The following is a 25569-nucleotide window of genomic DNA, read 5'->3' on the forward strand; positions in this document are numbered from 1 at the left end:
CTCAGGGAAGGCCTACGACAGGTTCAAACGCAAATACCAATGTGGTCTGCCTGAAAGCCTTGAGAAATTTGCACTCGCCAGCACGGTGAAGTATGGTCAGATAATCCTCATGCCCATTACACCAGGAAAGGGGGATTGTCACAGTACTAAGTTTTGGGATGCTAAAAAATATAAATTGCTCTTTTAAAGCCAAGGTTTCACCTGACAACACTTACAGAGGGATAATAATAACAAACATATTATTTGGGTCTTTCGGTGATGTCACGTAGATAGGTTGAAAGAAAATAACAAAAAACTGCGACGTTTCGATCACAACACAAGTGATCGTTATCAGAAGGAAAAAAATTGTAAAGCTGCTGAGGCAGAATGTTTTAAAGGTTTGGAATGGGTGTAGTCCAAGGGTTATAAACAAAGTGGGCGGGCTAGTGGTGTTAATGTGAGAAATTATCATGTTAATGTAAGCTTGGAGGATGACGTCAACGACGGAAGGCGCGGAGGTGGCTATGTTAATGTGAGAAATTAGCATGTTAATAAACTTTATTTGAAACTTTCGTGACTGCAGGAATTACTCTTTGGTTATTTCGGTAAAGTCACGTAGAAAAATAAAATAAAATAATCCCTCGGTCGCTTCGGGGTGAATTCATTGACATGCTAATTTATCTGCTCCAGCAGCTGCCCCAGCAGACCCACCTCTCTCTCTGCTCCCCCCCCCCCCTTCTCTCTCTATTTAAGGCCTCGACACAGAGGCATTGGGTCTCTGTGTGTCTATGTTTTGTGTTAATAACGTCCTTCCCATGATTGCTCAGTTTGTACCCATCTTCTCTGTTGAAATTGTGTCTGTGTCCTCGTCCTCTGATCTTACATTAATATGCGAATTTCTCACATGAACATCACTAGCCCCGCCCACTTTGTGGAAATTGTGTCTGTGTCTATGAAGACACAGACACAATTTCAACCGAGAATATGGGTACAAACTGAGCAATCATTGAAAGGACATTATTAACCAGTTGAAGTCATAACTGGCTGTGATGTTTACACCCTACCTTCCGATGTTAGTTGTCATTTTAGGCTCTGATTCGACATTACTAGGTTAAATTTCTCACACTAACACAGCCACCTCGTGCGCCGACGCTGCAATGGCTCCGCTATCTTACATTAACATGCTAATCTCTCACATTAACATAGCCACCTCCATGCATTCTGTCATGGACATCGTCCGCCGATCTTACATTAACATGCTAATCTCTCACATTAACATAGCCACCTCCATGCGTTCTGTCATGGACATCGTCCGCCGATCTTACATTAACATGCTAATCTCTCACATTAACATAGCCACCTCCGCGCCTTCTGTTGTGGACATCATCCTCCGTTCTCACATTAACATGCTAATTTCTCACATTAACATAGCCACCTCCGCACCTTCTGTCGTGGACGTCGTCCTCTGATCTTACATCAACATTCTAATTTCTCACATTAACATAACTAGCCCCGCCCACTTTGTTTATGACCCTTGGGCTACACCCATTCTAAACCTTTAAAACAGTCTTCCTCAGCAGCTTTACTCTTTTTTCCTCCTGATGACGATTGCTTGTGTTGTGATAGAAACGTCATAGTTTTTTGTTATTTTCTTTCAACCTATCTACGCGACTTTACCGAAAGACCCAAAGAATATTCATTCCTGCAGTCACGAAAGCTTTACGTCAATAACAAACGTATATATTCTTTGGGTCTTTCAGTAAAGTCACGTAGACAGGTTCACAGAAAATAGCAAAAAAATAACAAAGACTACAACGTTTCGATCGCAACACAAGCATTCGTCATCAGGAAGAGGGGTTTAGCTTCTAACGTTAAACTATTTATAAAGGTTTGAAATGGGTATAGCCCAAATGTCAGCAGCTAATGTTAATGTAAGTGAGCAGCGACCGCGACGGTGGTGGGTTTGCCCACCAATCCAAGGGATGCCCAGTAAAAATTTGCATGATAATGCGATATCGTTGAGCGACCTCCATGGCGGGCGCCCTGAGGTGGCTACGTTAATGTGAGAGATTAGCATGTTAATGGCAGATCGCAAAGCAAAACACCTCGGGCTCGGTGAGCGAGGTGGCTGCGTTAGGGGGAGAAATTTAACCTGTTAATGTGAATTCAGAGAGTCGAAAATAACAACTGAAATCGGAAGGTGGTAGGTTGGGAACATCAGGGACAGTTATGACTTAAACTGGTTGATAACATCCTTCCAATGATTGCTCAGTTTATACCCATCTTCTTGAAATTGTGTCTGTATATATGGATGGCTTCATGAACGAATCTTTGTTGATAGCCAGTAGGTTTGCAAAGTACCTTCGTCTTAGAGAAATAAATTTTGTGTGAAACTACCACATTAAAACAGTGATCAGCCATGGCCGAGGTATTGGTCCTACCATGTTTCAGATCTGCCTTATGTTCACAAACACAGTCCGAGACATGTCGCTTAGTTTCCCCAATGTTACTGCTGCCGCAGACACAGCTTAGTTTGTAGACGCCGGGGTATTGCATTTCAGGGATCACATCCTTCACAGATGGGATCAGATCACAAACTTAATGTGCTGTGTTGAATCGAACCTGGATCTTGTGTTTGCTCATGATTTTGGAAATATTTTGGTGACTCCTGCTATGTATGGCAAGGTAATGGTTTTGATTGGGTCCTCAGATAACTTTATGGATTGTGTCGCCTGAATATTACTTCGTCTTGAGAGCTTGGTGTACGTATTCCAGTTCACTGGCTAGGTGATGATGGTCGGAAATACAATTAGCTCTATGGTGTAGAGTTTTGATGAGGGAATTCTTCTGGGAAGGATGGTGGTGGGAGTCAGGTTTTATATATGCATCCGTATGAGTGGCTTTCCTTTAGACAGTGTCCCATTGACCACCGTCGCGGTCGCTACCCACCACTTACATTAACATTGGCTGCTGACTTTTGCGCTACGCCCATTTCAAACCTTTATAAACAGTTTACCTTTAGAAGCTAACCCCCTCTTCCTGATGATGAACGCTTGTGTTGCGATCGAAACGTCGTAGTTTTTTTATTATTATCATTGAACCTATCTACGTGACTTTACCGAAAGACCCAAAGAATATGGATTCCTGCAGTCATGAAAGCTTTAAGTCAAGATTTAACAAACATATAGTAATAGAATAATACAAATTTGACATTTATAGAATGCGCTATCATCACCGCAACATCTCTAGCGGATGACAAAGGGCTTGTCGGCTGCAAAAAAAAAACCTTCCTGTTTCGCTTTCCTCCCCAGCTTTATGAGCTTTCATCAGGCCTGATAAAAACCTATCAAGTGAAATGTCGACTTTAGCGTGTGTCCTTTCTTTGGGGAGTCATTTCAAATTCGCCCCACGTGTCACACCTCGCGCGTGCGCCCGTGGCTCGCGAAAGCCCGCAGCCACACGACTCTTTATTTTTTTTAATATGTTTTTTTTTTTGTGGCAGGTGAAGCCGCAGCCCTGCAATGACTTTGCTTACGCCACTGCTGACAGAAGGGCCTTCACTTGAGCGAGCTTTCTCGAGAGCCCCTCTAATAGAGGGTACTTTTTTTGGCCTACTCTTCCACGCTGGCGAGATGTCTTTGAAGGTGCGGGATAACCCAAACTTTACCCCCACCCCCTTGCGACCTGCCATTGATGCTGGAAAGTGCCGCCTATTGCTTTGACTGCCACGCCGGGAGAGGTAATCGCGAATCGAACCCCCGCGATTGCTGGATTGCAAGTCTTGTGATCGCTGGATTGTAAGACCAGTGATCGCTGGATTGCAAGTCTAGTGTTCGCTGGATTGCAAGACCGGTGATTGCTGGACTGTAGGTAGAGTGATCTCTGGATTTCAAGACCATTGATCGCTGGATTGCACGTAGAGTGATCGCTGGATTGCAAGACCAGTGATCGCTGGATTGCAAGTATAGTGATCGCTGGATTGCAAGACCTGTGATTACTGGACTGCAGGTAGAGTGATCTTTGGATTTCAAGACCATTGATCGCTGGATTGCACGTAGAGTGATCGCTGGATTGCAAGACCGGTGATTGCTGGACTGCAGGTAGAGTGTTCTCTGGATTTCAAGACCATTGAGCGCTGGATTTCACGTAGAGTGATCGCTGGATTGCAAGTATAGTGATCACTGGATTGCAAGACCGGTGATTGCTGGACTACAGGTAGCGTGATCTCTGGATTTCAAGACCATTGATCGCTGGATTGCAATTCGAGCGTGCTGACCATCACGGTGCGGATGGCAGCATGCGCAGGGCAGAGTTGAATCGAGTTGGCTGGCCATGACAAGCCCGCCGAAATAGCAATAGCCATCTTCTTAGATGTCACATTTACAGGGTCCCGAGCGAGAATGCGCTTATCGCATAAATCCTGCGCACTCACAAAACGAGCTCCTCAGATAAACAGCTTTCATCCTCGCAGATAATCTTTTGAAAGGATGGCTCAAGGTGACGATTGCGGCTCTGAAAAATGTGCACCTGTTCCTGAATCATGCGGCGGCGGCGGCGGCGGCGGTGCCCGTGGGGGTGGGGGGAGAGCGCCCCCGTGACATTTGTCACTTGGAGTCACAACGGAATTTTATTTTTATTTTATCAGGGGTCCACGCTTGAGCAGCCCGCCCTCCCCCCCCTCCGTCACCTCCCTTCCTCTCCCCCACACAAACAACAAAACAACTCGCTCTTGTTGATACATCGCTTTGTCCTTTCGAAACGACCGGACACAGAAATATTTGTTTTATTTTTGCCACGCGTGATTGATAATCTAATATTCATCCAAAGGGGCCCCATTGTTGTATTTACAACATATGCCAAAAGCGCCCAATACTAAGTGCGTCTGAGAGGTCGCGAGGCATGGGTTTTACACAGGGCTCAATTGTCACGTCCCGTTGAGACGTGACTCTGCACGGGGGGTGGTGGGGGGGGGGTCGTCGTTCTGGACCGTGCCACTTCGAGTTACGCCCACGTGCACCAGTCCACTGCTGGATGAGGGCATCAACCAAGGGCCGTGCGGGTCGTGGCGGATGTTTGTAGGTGAGCACGTTGGGCTTGTTTCGCACCGTCACGCAGACCACACTTCACCACGCCGGTTGGTCTTGTGTTGGTGAAGGGAGGGGATCACAGACATGGGAGCATATGAGGTAGAGTGCCACAATGGATTGTATCTGCACTGCCCTCTGCTGCCATCAACATCGCCCCACGGTCTATAACACCTGTTGCAACTCCAATCCATGCTCAATCATGGATTGTAGTTGCAACATGCTGCGACTTGGTGGAAGCAAGGAGCGCAGATTCTGCAGCAGGAATGTTGCACGTCTGTTACACATCGATGCTGCACATCTATGCTGCCCTTCGCTGGCCACGACGTACTTCCACAGCCTTTAACACCTGGTATGCACCGCGGTCGCCCATCTCGGCGCTATGCAGGCTCAAGCCTGCTTAGATTCCGAGATCTGATGAGAATGGGCGAATGCCAGGCGGTGTGCGGTCACAGGACCAGATGATAATCATGGAATAATATCCGAGCAATTATTGTCAAGTTATGTTGTACGGCTTATTGTACACTTGCAATAATTGTTCCTGAAACAGTCGCGGTGGAGCAATTTGAAGAGCAGAGCAATGAAAAAACTAAATAAACATAAACAAATTATAATAACGACACATATATTGCCGCGGAGTAATGTGCAGTGTAAAATGTAGAGGTCAGATTAAATGCTAGAAGAGAATAATAAAATGTGTACGAGAATAATTGCATTTTTGAGAGTCATTCATCAGCTTTGATTGTTAGGTACGTATGTATTGGGTTACATTTTTATAATGCGAATTGTTACCGAATCAGGAATAGTGTAGCTCTCCCGCATGCATTCCTTGGTTGTGCCGCGCTTTGTTCGGCACGATGTTCGACGTTTCGCTCCACGTGCTGGGAGCTGGAATTCGGGTTCCTGGAGCTGAATTCAGGTTCTAATGAAGCTCCTGGTGCGTGGAGTGAAACGTCGGACATCGTGCCGAAACAGCACATGGGGACGACCCGTAGACATCTTCGCAGAGATATACATCACGCAAACGTAGCATAAAAATAATTGTAAGATGAAACCAAAACAATTATTTTTTTTGTAAAAACTGCCACAACCATCATCGTTGCCATCACCACCGCCATCCATACATAGCCACAAGCAATGTTTGGTTAAATATATAGGTTCAAATGCAATGCCAACTTAAGCTATTTGTTGTTTTGCCTCCGGTGGAAAGCTAATATTAAAAACGGCAAAGCAATAAAGCACAATAAAACTCCCTTCACCACTCGAAACAAACCCCCTTCTTTTACACCACCACAGGCACTAAGGCATCCAAACGGCCAGAGGCTTCCTGCCCAGAAAGAGAGAGAAAATGGCTTTACCTCCATTTAAAATGTCAATATAGTTTCTCACGTGTAAAAAAAATAGGTAAAGGTGCTGCCTTGCAATTGCTTACTCACGCCACTGCTGCCAAAAGGGACCTCCACTCGCATGAGCTTGAGAGAGCCCTTCTCGAGAGTATTTTGCCTCCTCTTCCAGGTTAGCCGGGAATGTAAAGACTTGGGAGTACTGACACATACGCGACGTGCCGATTGACTATTTACGTCGCTGGGTGCACAGAAGCGGTTGGATTCAAGAAGCTTGAACAGTCTTTTTCACTGCCACGCTGGGACCACGGGTTGAACCGATGACCTCTGGACTGCAGGTGTGGTGTGATAAATGTTCCGCTGCGGCAACATCCCTGAGAAAGTTAAAGTTGTTGTTGGGGGTTGTTTTGCCCACACTTCACCGTGTTGCACGGCGTCTAATCGCTCACCTCTGATTTTAGCTTTGGCTTGGGAATCAAACTCGGGTTGGCCGGGTGTATGGTGTCGTGTGCTAACCGCTGTGCCAGCTCTGTGCAGAAAAACACCGTGACTATGTCGGACAAACTTTGAATTTGCAAGTAGCCATGCCGAAACGCATCTGGGCACGCAGTCATTTAAAACCCACTACCCAATTTCTCAACGAGTAGATATTTTTTCAACAGATGAATTAATGCAAGCCTTTATTTACAAACAGATGAAAGTCCACTGTGACTGGATGTTATGCCATTTAAAAAAAAAAACAGCAAATAAATATTCAGTATGAAGTTCGCGTCCATTGCCCAAATATTTTTAACACGTCCGTGTGCGTCAAGCCTCCACATCTTTGTTCAACTTTCCCTACTGGCCACGATTGAGTTTCACATTTTCACACTCGAGGACTCCCCCTTGCCTCTGTGACTTGAATTTATTTCGAGCACACAATGCCATGCGAGCGAAGTCCATCTTGTTCAACAAACTCCGTGGTACCTTTTTTAATAGCCAGCGCAGCGTTTGTCATCATTGGAAATCCCAACGGCATCGATTCTGCCAGCAGTGGCCACGAATAATCCCGACGAAGACATTTACCTTCACGTTCCTTATCCATCACCTTCAGATCTGTCATGCGCACTCAGATGTGCGTTCAGATCGGTCTCGGCTCAGCTTTATTGGGTCACGAAGATGTGGCGACACAACCATACATATCTCTAGATATAAAAGTCACGATAATCATAGCATTCGTTTTTCGAAATGACATCGTAATGTGATTATCATTTTTCCTCAATGCAGTGTTATTTCACTTCCTGCCAAATATATTTATGAGCGAGCAATTCCGTAAATGAAGATCACAATAATTCAAAATAGAGGGGTTTTTTTTCTGGGTAAGATCGCGTAAATATAAATGTGTCGTTAAACCCGCCACAGCCAATTAGTGAAGTTTGTAACGTAAACAAAACATGCCAATTAATTACTAGATTAGCACACCGCTGTGTTGGAGAGTAAACCCACAACACTTAAAATTCGAGTACGCCAATAATTACAACCAGCCTCATCATGCGATAGCAGGTTTGGGGAGAAGTCCTCCTGTTTCGGTATTAAATAGATGACAATAATGAGTTAAAAGCAAAAAAAAAGAAACTATCCGCATGTATTTCTGCCATTAATTTAGAGTTATCTGAAATGTTTTGCAGTGTAATTGACTGGATAGCAATTAAATTAGGTCATAGCTTTCTGACAGCGTGTGCATTTACAAGCGTTATATGATTATCAAGCTTGCAATGTATTAAATGATAGGGGCACATTTATGAGCGAACTGCTGTTTGAACATTTTAAAGCAATACGTGCAGTACATCAGAGCACAAACACAGCATAGCATAAAAGTCAAAATGCAAGTAGAAAGTTACGGGGAAAACTGATACTGCAATTATCTTCACAAAGTTACATTTTGCATCTCATTGTGCAAACGAGAAAAAACAAATTCTGGTAATTTCCGATTTTAGCTTCAATATGAAATGTTCCTAAAGTATGTAAATTACGAGGTTTTTTTTCTTTCGATCAGCTCACCATGACTCTGAATTTGTGTTTTTGCTTATTGTACACTCAAGGCCCCCTGCCGTTATTTTTCAAGCAGTTTAATCAATACATTATTGTATTCCTTCAAAGCGTGACCCACTGGAGATAAAGTAAGCCGCGTTCTGGGAAGGATTGCGAGCCCGGCATCGGTCGATTGGGGGCAGCCATATGATCTAACATACAGTCCATGAAACAGAGAGGTGAGCTTGTTACCAAAACGTCAATAATAATAGAGAAGTACAACAATCCCTCGCCAACCGCGGGGGTTGCGTTCGTGAAAACCGCCGTGTTTGGCAAAACCGCGCTTGGTAATGCCTTATGGGTCACACTCATCGAAGCCTTAGTCGCCTGTTCCTTCAACTAAGCACAAATAAAATACACAATAACGTAATTTAAAAAAACAATACGTGTTCAAATGAAAGACGATATAATAATGTTATTTACCGTTAATACTGAGGGTTGAAGTCCGTGGTGATGACGATGATGCTGATGATGACGATGATGCTGATGATGATGCGGTGTTGGGGGAGGTGGTGGTTAGAAGGCGCTGACCACCCTCTGCCTCCACCTGGTGGTGGGAAGAGAGCGGTGGTGGGAGCTGGGAGATGAGCAACTGCATTACTGCACCATCGCAAGACAACCATCATCAATTACGCAATTCCCTAAACAGAAATTTACATTGAATAGGATTTTTACAATATGCAGAATATATGCCGAAGCACATGCACGTTCACGGAATAAGCTAGGATAGAACATACAAGAGGCACAAAAAAATTGATTCTTAAAAAGGAATCATGACCCAGACTGGTGACCCAAGGCAGACCTCGCCAAAACGCGGGGAGGTTACGTTCCTGAAACATTCCTTGCCGGGTGAAACCCGCGTTCGACAAATAATACAACTTATCGGAAACATAGAGTTGCGTTCCTGGATCCGAAAATGATCACCCCCTCCCTCGTCGTTTCAATAATTCTACAATGTATCCACGTTTGTTATTGTCCTAAAGGATGACCGAGTCGCTCTCAATTTTTTGTGTGTGTATACACAATTTTTTAAAAATTTCACTTCAACTCAAAACCCCAGTCTCCACTGCTCTTCTCGCACCGTGGCACCCACGCCCAACGCTTGCCCCTAATACCGAATTCCTAGCCCGACGCTCGCCCCTCGCACTCTCATTTGGATGCTAAATGATTCGACGACGTCTCCAATGAGTGCACGGCTAGACGCACGTGGCGGCAATGTGAACAATTGCGATGTGCCGTTGTGCGTGCTGCGCGCGTGTTACATTAGCACGTAAAAACACACACACACACCAAAAAAACACACTGTGACATACATCGTTCACACCTTGCAACGGATGCAGCACCCTTACGCCACTACTTTTCGACACGGAGATGATAATCTTAGTAGAGTCAGCCCGAACACAGCCGATAAGCATCACCCCCCCCGCCCCCCTCGTCTTCCAGAAAAGAGACCTCATGAGGGAAACCTTGTGTAGCCGAAACACGCGTGCAACAAAGCCGCGTTGGGTAAGGTCTTCCTGTGATCATAAACGAACCATTTTTTGCGTTTTCCTTCAAAAGAAAAGTCACCAAGCCTCCTCAGAAAGGCTAACGTGGTCGAAAAATATCGCCGGACAATGTCCTCGGTGTTAAACAGCGTAAACTGCCAAAGTGTCCTGAACACAATGCAGGGATCATGCCTCCAGGCGATGTACACGGTGTCACACAGAGCCGTGAATTGTGTTGGCATTAGCCAAGCTAATGGGGGCACCTTTAGCGTGGCAGTGGGGACTCAACTTACGTCCTTCCCAGGGAGGCAGACTTGGCAGCTGTCAATTGTGGTGACTATACAGTGCTGGTGAGTCCTAATGATGACCGGAGCTGTCCACAGTTGTCTATCACTTCATCATTGTCGGTCACATTTGCTCAAATGTATTTCGATGGTGGCCAAAGACAAGAGACACCGCAATGCACTTATTCATCACAAAAGCACAAAAGCTGTGTACCCTTTGCACAGTTTTTTTGTGTATTATCGTGTGAAACCACTGCCAAAGCAGTGCCCAGAATTACTTTGTTGATTAAAGGCCCTATGATGGTATTAATAAACGAAGGCAATTATGTGCATGGATTCGGGGGTGGCCAAATTTACAGTGGTACAATTTTTTTAAAAAAATTGAGCATTGCATTAATGATAAACGTAGATCAGACATTTAAATGAGAAGCAAATTTATTAATAGGGATGCTATCTTTACATTGCAAAGCCTCTGACAGTAATAGCACAACTAATGAGTTGACTAAAACTCCCGCACATTTTGCCGCCTTTCATTTTTGAGATATTGCTGAAATTATGAGACTGAAAAAAACTATTTTACTGATTGGATTGCACGGGTCAATTTATAATTCCTAATTGCATTCGTATTGGCATTCAAATGTATCCTGAGGCATCTCAAGACACCCATGAATAAGCAAACATACATAAGCGACCAATGTACGTGCAATATTTACTGGACCAATTCCACAATACAAACGGCGAATATATAACCCAACATGTATATCTTCCAGGAAATTGTCTTTACATTTGGAGAGCGGTGGCGCAATGATTAACCCCACACATCGACTACCTCAATTTGATTGCTGGCCATGGCTGGGACGAGTGGCAACTATTACTAGGACCATTACAGAGGATTCCATCAGCTGGCAGTGATCAGCGTGGCGAAGTATCGTCAAAACAGCCGCCACGACTGACACAGCATGGGGAGGCATTTTGAATTGACAAAGGGACGTGATTTTGTTCATCATTATTATTAACATTCTATTAAGGTGAAAAAAAAACGTCAACGGCATTAAATGAGAGCAACTTGCGGAAATATTACAGCTGCCTTCTTTAGAAAATCATCATGAGAATAGATAAGATGTGAACTTCAAGAAAAAACTATTTAAAAAATTAATGGCAGTGTTCAAATATAATTCAGTAATCGTGTTTCGTGACGTCTGGGCCACCCTTAATATATACACACACGTGGAAATATGAAGAATATGTCCTTTTCAAGATATTTTTCTACTGCATTATTAAATATGCTGTGCTACAAATAGTTTACGTGTCAACGAGTGAGCCGGTGTATATATGTATGTGTAGTGACATTTAATGAGTCACTGTAGCATGTGCCACTGAGAGATTGGTAGACAATGGAATTATGGGTAGCAGCCCGTTCTAACATTTGGACCTGTGGGCAAGGCACGGAGCCTATTGGGTGATCCAGAGGGGTGCGGGGCCGAGGGCGGAGCCTGGCCACGCTGGGGAGGATAAAAGGCGAGCTCCGACTCGCAGTCGGGGCTGCTGCGATCTGGAATGGAACTCGTCGTGCTGCCATCGTCGGCGTTGTGACCTTCGCCCTCTTCAAGCTGTGGGTCTGGCAGCATGTTGGCTGTCCCGACCCGGTGTGTGGTTATCCCCTAAGGCTGTGAAGGCAGGAATAAAAGAGAGTACCTCCTACTAGTGTCCGTGAATTAGTACACTACATATGCATGTGTGTTTGTGTGTGGGGAGTAGTAGTGTAGCTATTAGCGCGCTGCGCTACAAACCCGGCGACCCTAGTTCGTTTCCCGCTGATGGCCCGCAACAGTAATGATTGCCTGAACCGGTCCTGGGCCTCGTCCCCTAGGTCGACTCAGCCTCAAATGAGCACCTGGCGCGGTGTGTAAAGACGCCGCTGGGGAGACAAAGGTAGGTGGGCGTGGTTCTGGCCACCCACCCCTCCTCTGTGTACTGTGCCGGCCTTCATAGGTGCTCGCTAGCAGCACTTGCCCCAACAGTCTGTTCAAGCTACACAGGGGATCTTTGTCATTGCGCGTGTGTTAAACGTGTGGCGTGAGTGTAGCATAAGTGGTTCGTGCACTGAGCAGTGAGTGCTTGACCTGGGTTCAATGCTTGGCCAAGGCTAACATCAGTAGCTTGTGATATCTGCACTAATTGGCAGAGGGGGGGGGGGTGGACTCCCCCAGGTCATCTCGGCCTTAAGTGAGGACCTGGTGCGGTGTGGAAACTAAAGCGCAGTGGGTGATGGGAGGGACAAAATAATGCAACCGGAATTGGCGCTGTCGACACCACCACCACCACCACCACCACCCCAAAGCGCTTTGCTGACCTTCAAAGGTGCTCATTAATAGCACTCCCCCCCCCCCCCATCATTCTATATTGGGAGATACGGGGATGTTAGTTTTTTGTATGTACGTGTTTGTGTATTTTGGATACATTCATTCTGCGAGGCACTGGCCATGTTGAGTCCAACGCGGCCGTGTCATCGTTATCACAGTGCCACGTGTTTTACTTCTGCTGTACTCGGCTGTATCGAGTTTCTGAAGAATCGCGAAACTCGCTTTGTAAAGCGCTTGTGGAATTTACCTGGGCTGCTACTGCGAACGCGTGGCGTTGCACACTCGCACTCAGGCAGAAGAGGCGCAGGTGGCCAATAACACGCAAAGCATCAACAACACTGCCCTGATATGCCATGTGCAACACCTCATGCAGAGCCAACTGCTGTTCCGCAGATGCCCGGGAGCTTAGATGAAAGGACAACGCTTCGCAATATGTGTGCATCAGTCGAGGTCACGCACGGTCGACAGCCACGCATTGCAAACGTTCCCTCCCTTGCATAACGATGACCACTCGTACAATTCGCTCATTGCAGGGCGTGCATTCATCACTATCATCGACTGTGGCCAATCCACTACTGGATGAAGGCTTCCCAAGCCACCGCCATCTAGATGGGCCAGAACAGAAATTAGTATCATCTAAGGTAGCACACCTTGAGCAGCAGTGATATATAGCTCGACTCTCACTATGCGCAAGTTATAGATTCGCAAGTTTCGCATATTCGCGAGTATCTAAATGTATACTAATTCCCTATTCGCGACCCGCCGGGCTCCAGTATTCGCGAGTGTGCATAGTGCCAGACCACCTGCACTAGGGAGGTGCACGAAGAATGTTAAATACATCACTGCATTTATTTGCCTAATGTGAGTAATGGTGGGGTGTGAGGTTTGACCATGCTTCACCACGCTGGTCAGTATTGGTTGGTGGAGGGAGCACATATTGCCTCATATGGTGCTGATTATCTGATTGATGTGGGTGCTGCTATCCTGCAGAGCCAGCCAGGTCGTCAAGGAACTTGAGCTTCTTTGACACATCACGGCAGTTACTCCATCGAAGAAGGGCATTAACAAGGGCCAGCGTCAAGGTGTGAAATCCATTAGCGTGATATTAAACCTTGCTGAGCCCAGACGTGGAGCTTTATGGGGAACATATGAAAACCAATAATTTATTTGAATGAATACATGAAATGAACCCAATCCTCTGAGAATTTAGAAAATATCGGTTCGATTTTCACACTGCGAAGATTATCCTGGTGGCAGCGTGTGGTTGGAAATTGCTCCCCCTCGCTGTGAACTTGAAGAGATTTCAGAGGTTACCATGCCATATCCGCTTCCACAGACTGTTCTCTTAACATGAAGGGTTGCACTGCTCTTTCTTTGTCTCACGGTGTGAAGCCTCGAGAATAATCTGGATACAATTGGATTAAAAGACAAGGGCATTTTTTTTTATTCAAAGTACCGCGTCCACTTTGACTGATGTTGGATAGGAGTTTGATGAAAATAAACAAAAACACATTTTCAATCAGGAACAACCAATGAACACCTTATTCATTACTCATATCATGACTATAAAAGGTATATATTTTCTACGTACATCATACTACTAATAAAAAAAAAATCGATGCTTCCTCTCCTCACCCTCTTTCTCCCTGTCCCCTCTACTCCTTCACTTTAGTTCTTCCTCCCGTATCTTCCCCTTCCCATATAAAAGTGTAGGTATGTATATTGAGTCACTATGGCGTCTAGCGCCAGCTATTGGAAGAGTGGTACTGTGCATGTTAGCGTCTCTCTCTGGCACCAGAGTGTGCATGGCATAGAAGCGGGCCCTAGGGGGCATGCTTCTGGTGATGGCCAGAGAGGGCACTGCAGGACATGACAGTCTGGGTGAACCCGAGAGGGCACGTGACCAGGAGAGGGTAGCAAGGGGGGCCAAGGGGTGACGAGAGGGACACGTGTACACATGGCCCATAAACTTATAGTAGGATCTAAAAGGGGGCGTGGCCTAGGGCAGGGCCAGGCCACACTCAGGGGCATAAAAGGGAAGTCCCGAGCACCGATCCGGGCTGTCTTCTGGAATCAACCCACCGTGCTACGTCTCCTCGATCTTCGGTCTTTGGTCGTCACGTTGGAGGAGTTAAGTACACGTGGCCGAAAGCGGGGGCGCCGTCCTTGTTACAGCAAGGGGCGGGGCCGGGGCCAAGGGATAAAGGGGGAGCGCCGGGGGGATTTTGGGGCTCGTTTCGGGGATCAAGCTAGTTAACAGACACGCACATAGTGAGCAGCCTAGAACAAGTTAGCCACACTTAGCAACAGAACCCGGTGTACAGTGAATTGTTTAATAAACGCGATGCCTCCTACAACAGTGTGTGTGTGTGCACCTCAGTTGACATACACTACACTGGCGTCAGAAGTGGTTTGTTAGTTAGGTGTAGCTAGCTCACATTGATCCTGCAAGCGGCCCCGGGTGCTGAAGCCCCGGTGATGGAGGGCGGCGAAGCGTGGACGCCGGCATGGCAGCCGTCTCAACAACCTCGTCTCCACCGTCGCTGCTCTCACACCCGCCCTGAGGAGGACAATGACGATGAGATGCTGCGGCCACGGCCCTCCGTGCCGGTTTCCCACACGCGCAGGAAGCGGTTGTGGCGCGGGACGTGCGGGAGCCCGCCAACTCTCCCGACGTCCGTGCTGCTTTCACCATCGCTGTACAAGTGTGGGACAACTACGGGACACCGACGTCGCACGCAGGAAACCATAGGAGAGCGCGGCGCACTGGAGCCCGCCAAAATATTAAAAGCACGGAAAGTCGCTCCCGCCAACGCCGTCCTGCTGCTGACGCCGCAGCCTCCCGCCCGCGGACTAAAGAAGCACCTTCCTTTCGTATGGGAATTCATGGCAATGGGCGGCAACTGAGTGGCATTCCAACGCCGCTTTGTCGCCACCTGGAGCCTCGCGGAATAGACGGAAGAGGAGGCACTGCGAGCGCTACCTATGACGCTCGACGATGATGCATTGGCGGCCCTCGACTCCCTTCCCGACGAACAGAAGGTGATGCTACTGCAAGCCCTGGCACAATTGGGGGAGATTTTTGCTCCAGCCTTCACCAAGCGCCACAAGTTCTCCACGCGGAAAAGGGGGGAAGCAGAGACGCCCCTCACTTATCATGCCACTCTTCTGGCGTCCGCCAAGGCGGCCTTACCCGGGATGAACCAGGTGGGGAGAGACTCCCTGGTCCTGTAAAAGCTGCTGTGGCGGGCCGAGGACCTCCAGGTCATTATACCGGCTACGGAAGACGGCGACATCACCTCGCTGAAGGTCGCCCGCTGTCTGGAGGCTCACCTCCATATCCGGCAACGAGGCGGGGTGGTTGCGGGTACGGCACCCCCGCGCCGGAGGGAGCAACCACCGGCGGACCGCATATACAGGCGGGGGAGTCCTGCAGCTCCGTGGAGGAATTCCGGGGCAGACCTTCGGGGCGGGCGAGACGGGCCAGCGAGGATTTCCCCTCATCAGAGGGACGGGCCCGTCATCTGTTTCAAGTGCGGCCTGCCCGGGCACGACTCCGTGGAGTGCCGTGCGCGAAAAGGAGGATCCTCATTATTGACACCAGCCACCGATCGTTGCTCCTTCTCTTCACCAGGCCCTAAGGTGAGTCGCGGTACACTACACACACAGCCCCCTCACTCACCTTACTTATCGGGTTCGGGGTCGCGGGTTGCGGACTTGCGGCGGGGGGCATCGCGTTAAGTACCTCGGCTTTCGGATCCGGAGTCGCGGGTCGCGGGATTACATCGGGGTGGATCGCGTCCCGATGAAGGGTTGGTGGGCCGCCGTATGGTGGCGGTGGCGGCAGGTTCGTCCGCGGTCATAGGGACTGTAGAAGGTGTTGACGTACATGTCCTTATTGACAGCGGTGCGTCGGTGACCATCATCTCGGACATAGTTTTCGAAAGCTTGCTGCCAAAGTCGTGCGCCCGTTTTAGCCGTCGCGATTCCCTGTTTCGCCGCGAACGGCCAGTCCCTAGGAAGTGTCGGTCAGATTTCGGCCACATTTGGCATTGGCGACATTCAGTTGTCGGGTCCGTTACTCATTTCCAAATCTTTAGCCGTACCCTGTCTGTTAGGGACCAATTGCCCAGGTAGATTGCCGCTCAAAATCCTGGTGGATCAGGGCTGCATTGAGTTTCCGTCAGGTCGCCGCATGGCTTTCTTGTAATCACCTGCTTTGTTTTGCACAGCGAACGTTTCGGTCCATGCCATGGCGAACCAAATGGGGCGCCGAGCGCCGGGTGCGCATATTGGACGAGCTAAGGGCACATGACCGGAAGTGGGCCTTGATTGGAGGAGTCAAGGGCACGTGACCTGAAGCGGTGTATCGATTGGACGAGTTAAGGACACGTGGCCGGAAGCGGGGGCGCCGTCCTTGTTACAGCAAGGGGTGGGGCCAGGGCCAAGGGATAAAGGGGGAGTGCCGGGGGGTTTCAGGGCTCGATTCTGGGATCAAGCTAGTTAACAGACACACACATAGTCAGCAGCCTTGAACATGTTAGCCACACTTAGCAACATAACCCCGGTGTAGAGTGAATTGTTTAATAAACGTGTTGCCTCCTACAATGGTGTAGGTGTGCCTCAATCGACATACACTACAGAAGTTAGCTACTACCTATGTCGTTATCCCGTGTTGCCAACAAGTTCTAGTGTGTGTCTCCATGGATGGCACTACAAAAGCACCACACATAATCCCGCTCATGGTCCCAACCTAGGCAGGGCAGTGAACCCAATGTCTCCCCTCGTCTAAACCCAGGAGCAATGAGTTTTCTTAAATATGAAAACCTTTTTAAACTCACGATTATTTGATAGTGTTAGTTTTTCATGTGCTTTCGACAACAATTTATTCTAATACAATTTTGTTTTGTATGGAAATTGCTGTTATTCTTCTTGTGATATAGTCTTTTAGCAATTTAAAAAAAAATATGTACAGCACTTTGAATGGCATCCTTTGCACGAAATATTGCTATAAAAATAAAGAAGTGATTGATTTTTGTTTTTGTCCACGGAGTTTGTGGCACGCCCCCCCCCCCCCCCCCCCCCACACGTAGCAGTTTGTGCTTATGATGAAATATAAAAAGCCATCTTAAAAAATCTACGAATTAACTGTTTTGGCTGGCTACTGGCACAGTTCTTCCCCACTCCAACGACGACTCTATGCTGTTAGTGCTTGCTGCGAGCCATTGTCACTGAAACTAGCTGGATTACTGGCTACAAATGGATTTTCCATATAACAAATAAAGGTTGAATTGGCGGAATGAAGTTGGTAAGAGGAAGAATAACGCAACACCAAAGAGGTTGGAGTGAAAAATGCAAAATACTGGCACGGTTCATTTAAAATTGTTCTAACTAAAAAAAAAATCCTATTAATGTAATAGTTTTTTTGCCAGAATATGATTTAACTCCTGTAGAATTTTTTTTTTTTAAACCTTAAAATACATTATCTTGCAATTTTATTCATAAAAAAGCGGATTACTTTCATTGCTGCGAGTACATGATTGAGAAGAAAGCATTAAAATGATAGCTCTCTTATTTTCCATTGCAAATGAACAGGTTCCCTACTAGTTCAATCTAAAGACCTTTTCAAGTATTCCAAAAATATTGAAAGATTAATAATGATGACAGCGTATTCACCAATGATGAAAGGCTCTTGAGTCTCGAGGCTAATTTCTTGATAGTCCGGTACCCTACGATGTTTGCCTACTCGTTCATTCAGCACAGTGTGTGCAATCGGTGGGGCCATGCGATTGCAAGGCCCGCTGGCTGCTGGCGCCCCGTGGTGGCCTTTAGTGCGGCCCCTGAAGTGTGGCACCCCGACAATACACAAAGACTGACAAAAACCCCCTCCATCATGATCATCATCGTCGTGCTGCTGTTAAACCGAACAATGGATTCAAATGTGTGGCAGCCCTCACACTGATGTTTTATTGGCGAAAGTGGCACCCCCACTGAAAACGAGTGAAGAACTCTGGGGTAGAGCTCAGCCGAACATCGTGGACAGTCATCGACGACACGTGATATTATGGTACGGTGCCACACACAGCTGCGGCCTGGGTTTCCCATGAAGACCTAAGCGGTGGAGGTTGGCTACACAGAGACCTTGCCTTGTGCAGGTAACCTGTCCAGCAAGGCCAGGTGGACAGACCAACTGTAGGATCCGCCATGAGGAACTGGTTTGGTACTGACCGGTGCGCCTCCGTTCTTCCCGTCGGCCGATCTTTGCATTTCTGGAGTGTGTGGAGAAAATAAGCAGGAGGGAGCAGATACAAGCTCTAAAAAACTAAAAAAATAGGTAGTACACATGGAGTGGCGTAACGCGCGGGGTTAGCAAAGAGAGGGTGCAAATAAGTTTGCGCAGGGGTAAGTGGGGAGAAGCAGTGATTTAGCGGGTGGATTTGGGGACGAACAGATGCAAGCGTCGAGACATTGCTTAGGCACCGGAGAGGCGGTAGCATTTAGGAGGAGAAGCATTAATTGAGCGGGTGCATTTGGGGACGGGCAGGTGTGAACGTTGGAACACGGGGTAGACGCCGGAGAGGCGGGAGATGGAGGCGATAAGAGAGAGAGAGAGAGCGCGTGCTCGAGGCACTGTAGAGGCACCAGCTTAATGGGGGGGTAATTGAGGACCCCTAATGAGGAGGGATATATAAGGGAGTGTGCGGAGCAACATGGGGTTGTTGTTGGTTGGAGCTCAACGGATGAGGAACACAACAGTCTGGGAGAAAACGCCTGGGAGCTCGCCCTCCTCACCTCGTCATCCCCAGCAGTGTTGGCTGATCCCCTGCTGAGGGCAGGGACGAGGGTGGAGGTGTCGGGGAAGCAGGACAGGTTAGCGGAATATAGAGTGAGAGAGATAGCAAAGCGGGGAGTTCGGAACAAGGGTTATGTGTATGTTAGTGTAAGTGAGGAGCATCCACACTCACTGGATGCAAGGTAAATAAAGTGACAGGCGAAAAGCTGAGAGTGTCCGCGTGAGTACATCACTACAGACATTATACTTACTGCACTTTATCCTGTAATCGCCACCTCGTGGCCCTCCAAGTCACTTTACTCGTTGTGCCGTCTTTGCGTGACCCATCAACACGCACCTCCAGTTACCAGCATGCACCGCAAATGAAAAGCCAGATGCGATGGGAGATGTCTCATTAAGGACAGTGTGCTGTGGACATGTTTTGGCATTTGCCCTTTGCAATGTTCTCTTCGCGAGCAGAGACGTCTGATTAATAAAAAAAATGTGAAAAGTGGTCAAATCCGGGGCCACGTCTGCACAGCCTTTTAATTTGTTAATGACACAGGACCTCACGTGAGAAAATTGTCTTCATATGCACACGGATGTGCATTAAAAAGCTGATTCGCAGAGTTAATGACTGTGTTGCATTCACTTGCTAAGTGCACAAGGCTGCCAACTAGAAACACTATACTGTTAAAGTAGAAACATAATACTGTTAATATTCTTGGTTCGGTAAAGTCACGTAGAAGGGAAACAATAAAATAATAAAAATATAAAACAATAAAATTATCATGACGTTTCGACTGCAACACAAGCAATCATCATCAGGTGTAAAAACCACAACAAGAAAATTTGAAAAAATGTGAAAAAAACACGCATCCTATTCGCTCAAATTCAGGGTGAAGGCAATATATGTCCTTTGCCCATGGCTTTCCATCCGTTATTATATACGTATAAATTATATATTATTCTAAGTAATATATACTTTTACATACTGTATATTATTTAAAAGTTTACATTGTGCGTCTTTTTGCCGTGATGTCTCAGTGGTTTGTAATGCAAGTGCTACGAATGCGGCGACCTGATTTCAATCATGCCGTTGGTATTATTTGAACCCGTCCAGTGCACTCACCCCCTATCACTTAACTCTCAGTGATCAAATGCCCCCCCCCCCTCCCACTACGGTGACCAATGCGTCACGCAGAGGCAGCGGATTGGCAAAAGGGTGTGGTACAGTCTCTTTTGGAGAGATCGCGATATAATAAATAAGAAATAATATAGCGTAATAGCGTAAAGCACAGTACGCGATAACACGTGAGATGCGTACACAGGCTGAACAAAGACTGAGAAGCATCCAGCAGCATCCCGCTTTGCGCGATGCTATGCCAATGTAGCCTAATAACCGCTTATTCCTACTTGTGCGATGTGAGTTCTGTTCACTCGATCATGTTACATGCAATTCGCATTCGCGTTATAAAAATGTGTGCGTTGCCCTATAATACATTCATTGCTTTATATCCAAATCACGGTAATAAAACAACACGCATTATCATCGAAAAAACTGCATATTTATATTTAAATTCCGTTTGACACCCAATGACAATGGGGTTTGTGGTGTCACTTTATAACACAGTCTATGTGTGTCTTATTTTAATGGCATATATTTTATGAAGTGTTTATCTCACAATTATTACTTTTTTCAAAATGTGCTAATGTATATATGTAGAGGCAAGACGTTTCCTGAAAGAAGAAAAAACTTACACAATCATTGTTTCCTCTCAATTTAATTCCAAACTTGCGTCGTGTCATGAACTGCTTTTGGTGTTCAGTTTGTCGTCCTTACACCATACCTCTGATTATCACGGTTGGCTACAGTGAGGGAAAAAAATTTGATCCCCTGCTGATTTTGTACGTTTGCTCACTGACAAAGAAATGATCAGTCTATAATTTTATGGTAGATTTATTTTAACAGTGAGAGACAGAAAAACAACAAAAAAATACAGAAAAAAACGCATGTCAAAAATGTTAGAAATTGATTTGCATTTTAATGAGGGAAATAAGTATTTGACCCCCTCACAAACAGAAAGATTTCTGGCTCCCAGGTGTCTTTTATACAGGTAACGAGCTGAGATTAGGAGCACAGTCTTAAAGGGAGTGCTCCTAATCTCAGCTTGTTACCTGTATAAAAGACACCTGTCTACAGAAGCAATCAATCAATCAGATTCAAAACTCTCCACCATGGCCAAGACCAAAGAGCTCTCCAAGGATGTCAGGGACAAGATTGTAGACCTACACAAGGCTGGAATGGGCTACAAGACCATTGCCAAGCAGCTTGGTGAGAAGGTGACAACAGTTGGTGCGATTATTCGCAAATGGAAGAAACACAAAAGAACTGTCTCTCCCTCGGCCTAGGGCTCCATGCAAGATCTCACCTCGTGGAGTTGCAATGATCATGAGAACGGTGAGGAATCAGCCCAGAACTACACGGGAGGATCTTGTCAATGATCTCAAGGCAGCTGGGACCATAGTCACAAAGAAAACAATTGGTAACACACTACGCCGTGAAGGACTGAAATCCTGCAGCGCCCGCAAGGTCCCCCTGCTCAAGAAAGCACATTTACATGCCCGTCTGAAGTTTGCCAATGAACATCTGAATGATTCAGAGGACAACTGGGTGAAAGTGTTGTGGTCAGATGAGACCAAAATGGAGCTCTTTGGCATCAACTCAACTCGCCGTGTTTGGAGGTGGAGGAATGCTGCCTATGACCCCAAGAACACCATCCCCACCGTCAAACATGGAGGTGGAAACATTATGCTTTGGGGGTGTTTTTCTACTAAGGGGACGATGGACGGGGCCATGTACCGTCAAATCTTGGGTGAGAACCTCCTTCCCCTAGCCAGGGCATTGAAAATGGGTCGTGGATGGGTATTCCAGCATGACAATGACCCAAAACACACGGCCAAGGCAACAAAGGAGTGGCTCAAGAAGAAGCACATAAACGTCCTGGAGTGGCCTAGCAAGTCTCCAGACCTTAATCCCATCGAAAATATGTGGAGGGAGCTGAAAGTTCGAGTTGCCAAACATCAGCCTCGAAACCTTAATGACTTGGATAAGATATGCAAAGAGGAGTGGGACAAAATCTCTCCTGAGATGTGTGCAAACCTGGTGGCCAACTACAATAAACGTCTGACCTCTGTGATTGCCAACAAGGGTTTTGCCACCAAGTACTAAGTCATGTTTTGCAGAGGGGTCAAATACTTATTTCCCTCGTTAAAATGCATATCATTTATACAATTTTTGACATGCGTTTTTTTTCTGGATTTTGTTGTTGTTATTCTGTCTGTCACTGTGCAAATAAACCTACCATTTAAATTATAGACTGATCATTTCTTTGTCAGTGGGCAAACGTACAATATCAGCAGGGGATGAAATACTTTTTTTCCCTCACTGTATAACCTACCGCATGTAATCATATTATAATGGCGCAGTTGATACTGCCTTTAGCTTCTGGCCCTTGACTATTTGTTCAAGGTAGGGCCCCGAGTTAGCAATTTCGGAGAACTGATGTAAAATGTATTGGGTTAAAGTTTCTTCTACCTTGAATTCAACCCTCGTGTTTCTCCTGAACGATGCATCTGCAATGACCGTTCCAACAGAAAAGGCCCAGCACAGTGTGTAAATTAAAGAGCTCTTGGATTTTCTTACGATTTTCCCTTTAAGATAGCCCGAGTTGATTTCAGTGAATACAGAAACATATCCCATCACACTACCTGATGTTTCTCACCGAGTGACCAGCGCAAGCCAACTGTGCAAGTCGGTCCAGATGTCTTGTGACCCCCCCCCCCCCCATTTAATGATCTACAACTTTACATATATATTTAAGTAAGGGTTATTTAAAAGAAAAATGAATAATGGAACGGGAAGAAAAAAACAGTTGGGGGTCAATTAATTGGGAGTCGCAAGACATCTGAACCACCCTGTACATTGCTCATTAAATATCCATTCTCAATCCCGTCCTTGGTACGCAGTCATTGCTCTTCAAAATAGCACCCATAGCACACAATACTCAGCGGTGCTTATCTGGATTATGTTATCCAATAGCGTTGCACCCAGGGCGCATTGTTCTAACGGTGCCTGTCCAAACTATATTTTCCAATACCATATTAAACACGCTATTTTAACATGAATATGTCGTTAACGATCCTATTATTACACACAACATCCACTTCTAGAATTAGTCCATGAGCCCAGACCTGATATTACACTTGTCGGTACCACCTGAGGTGACGTAGCTTTTAATTTTTTTTACGTGACCAATACTGTAATAATGAATTATGAGATAACCATGCAGAATGAGTGGGGCTTCCGGGCAATTCACTCGTATTAGAATTGCAATAAACCGATGGGCCTAAAAGTGTTTTTTTCCCTACCTTAGATGTCATCAATTTCTACTCTGGCCCATGGACAAATAAAACCATTACATGGACTTACGAACATTCGACTGACTAACTTTCAGAGAAACGAACAAACCTTGACTTAAAGCTTTCGTGACTGTAGGAATTCATATTCTTGGATCTTTCGGTAAAGTCACGTAGATAGGTTAAAAGAAAATAACAGAAACTACTTTTTTAAATTTCGATTTAAAGCTTTCGTGACTGCAAGGATTCATCTTCTTTGGTTCTTTCAGTAAAGTCACGTAGAATGAGAATAAAATAATAATTTATAAAATAAAATTACACAATAATATTCTCACGACGTTTCGGCCACAACACAAGCGGCCTTCATCAGGTGAAGGGGACGAGACTGTCTGGAGGACAGCGCTGTTATTTTCTTGTTATTTTATTTGAACCTATCTACGTGACTTTACCGGAAGACCCAAGAATACGAACAAACCTGTCCGTATGTCCAAGCACTGAGAGTCGTAAGTTCAACCGCCGTGTAGTGGCATCTACATCTACAGAACATGAAGAACCAGTGGCATCTACATCTGCAGAACATGAACCAGTGGCATCTACATCTGCAGAACGTGAATAACCATTGGCATCTACATCTGCAGAACATGGAGAACCAGTGGCATCGAGATCTGCAGAACGTGAAAAACCAGTGGCATCTACATCTATAGGAGATTATACAACCTGTATAGCTATTCACTGTGTTTAGTGTACATACCGTACAATATGTTTGTAGGAGTAAAGTTGGACTCACGAACAAATCGACTTAAGAACACACCTTTGGAATCGAACTCGTTCGTAAGTAGAAGAATCCCTTTATCATTAATTAATCGCATTAACGTATTCCTCCATCATTAAACAGGACATCTGACCATCACAAATGCGGGCTCATCACACATAGCAAGTTTTTTTTGGGAAAACCACAACTTCCGTAAGTCTGTTGCGAAACGGGCTCAGACTCGAGGATCGATCATTAGCATGGGGGGGGTCCATATCTTCGGACCAAAACTCACGGCGAAACTACATTGGCGAATATCATCACACGAGGTCTACGTGTGGGTACAGCAGCAGCATCAGCATCACTGTGGGATGCCGATCATAGACGGTGTCGATTTGGAGTCTTTCGAATCTGCTACCACTGCGCACTGCTTGACCAGATAAGACTGCGCGGGCCGGTGCAGCCTCTCATAGATGAGTAGGTGTCGTTTTGTAAACTATCCGAAGTTTTGTTTGATGGGTAGCCATTGTAACGTGTAAAACCCGATCAGAATGCATGCACGCAAGCAGCCAGACACACGATTCGTTTCAGATGGACCATTGCCGCTCTTAGGAGGCCACAGGCTGCACAGCAGCTATATCAACCTTTCACAATTACCCTAGGCCCCATGCTAATCGCACTGAGTAAACATGCTGGTGTCAGCCGAGTGACTCATACCTGTTTTCAACGGCTATACGTACCGTGTCGTGAGTCACGGGTGTTTTAACAATAGACTAATTTATAATTGCCTCCACTTTCATTATATGATTTAAATCACTCAATTGAATAATTGCATTGCTAAGAATGTAATTTTCCCTATAAATTGCCATTATATATACAGTGCGTAACATGAGCATTTCAACTCATTAACGTTCGACATTGCTAACAAGGTAGGCCACCGTTGCAATTAATATTACCATTTGAATTAATTCTAGTTAATGATTCCTAGCTGACGCATCTTCACAGTGTAATATTCCC

This window comes from Petromyzon marinus, chromosome 44 (genome assembly GCF_048934315.1).
Source record: "Petromyzon marinus isolate PM22_M1 ecotype Great Lakes invasive population chromosome 44, UKy_Petmar_22M1.pri1.0, whole genome shotgun sequence".
In the NCBI taxonomy this organism is placed as follows: Eukaryota; Metazoa; Chordata; class Hyperoartia; order Petromyzontiformes; family Petromyzontidae; genus Petromyzon; species Petromyzon marinus.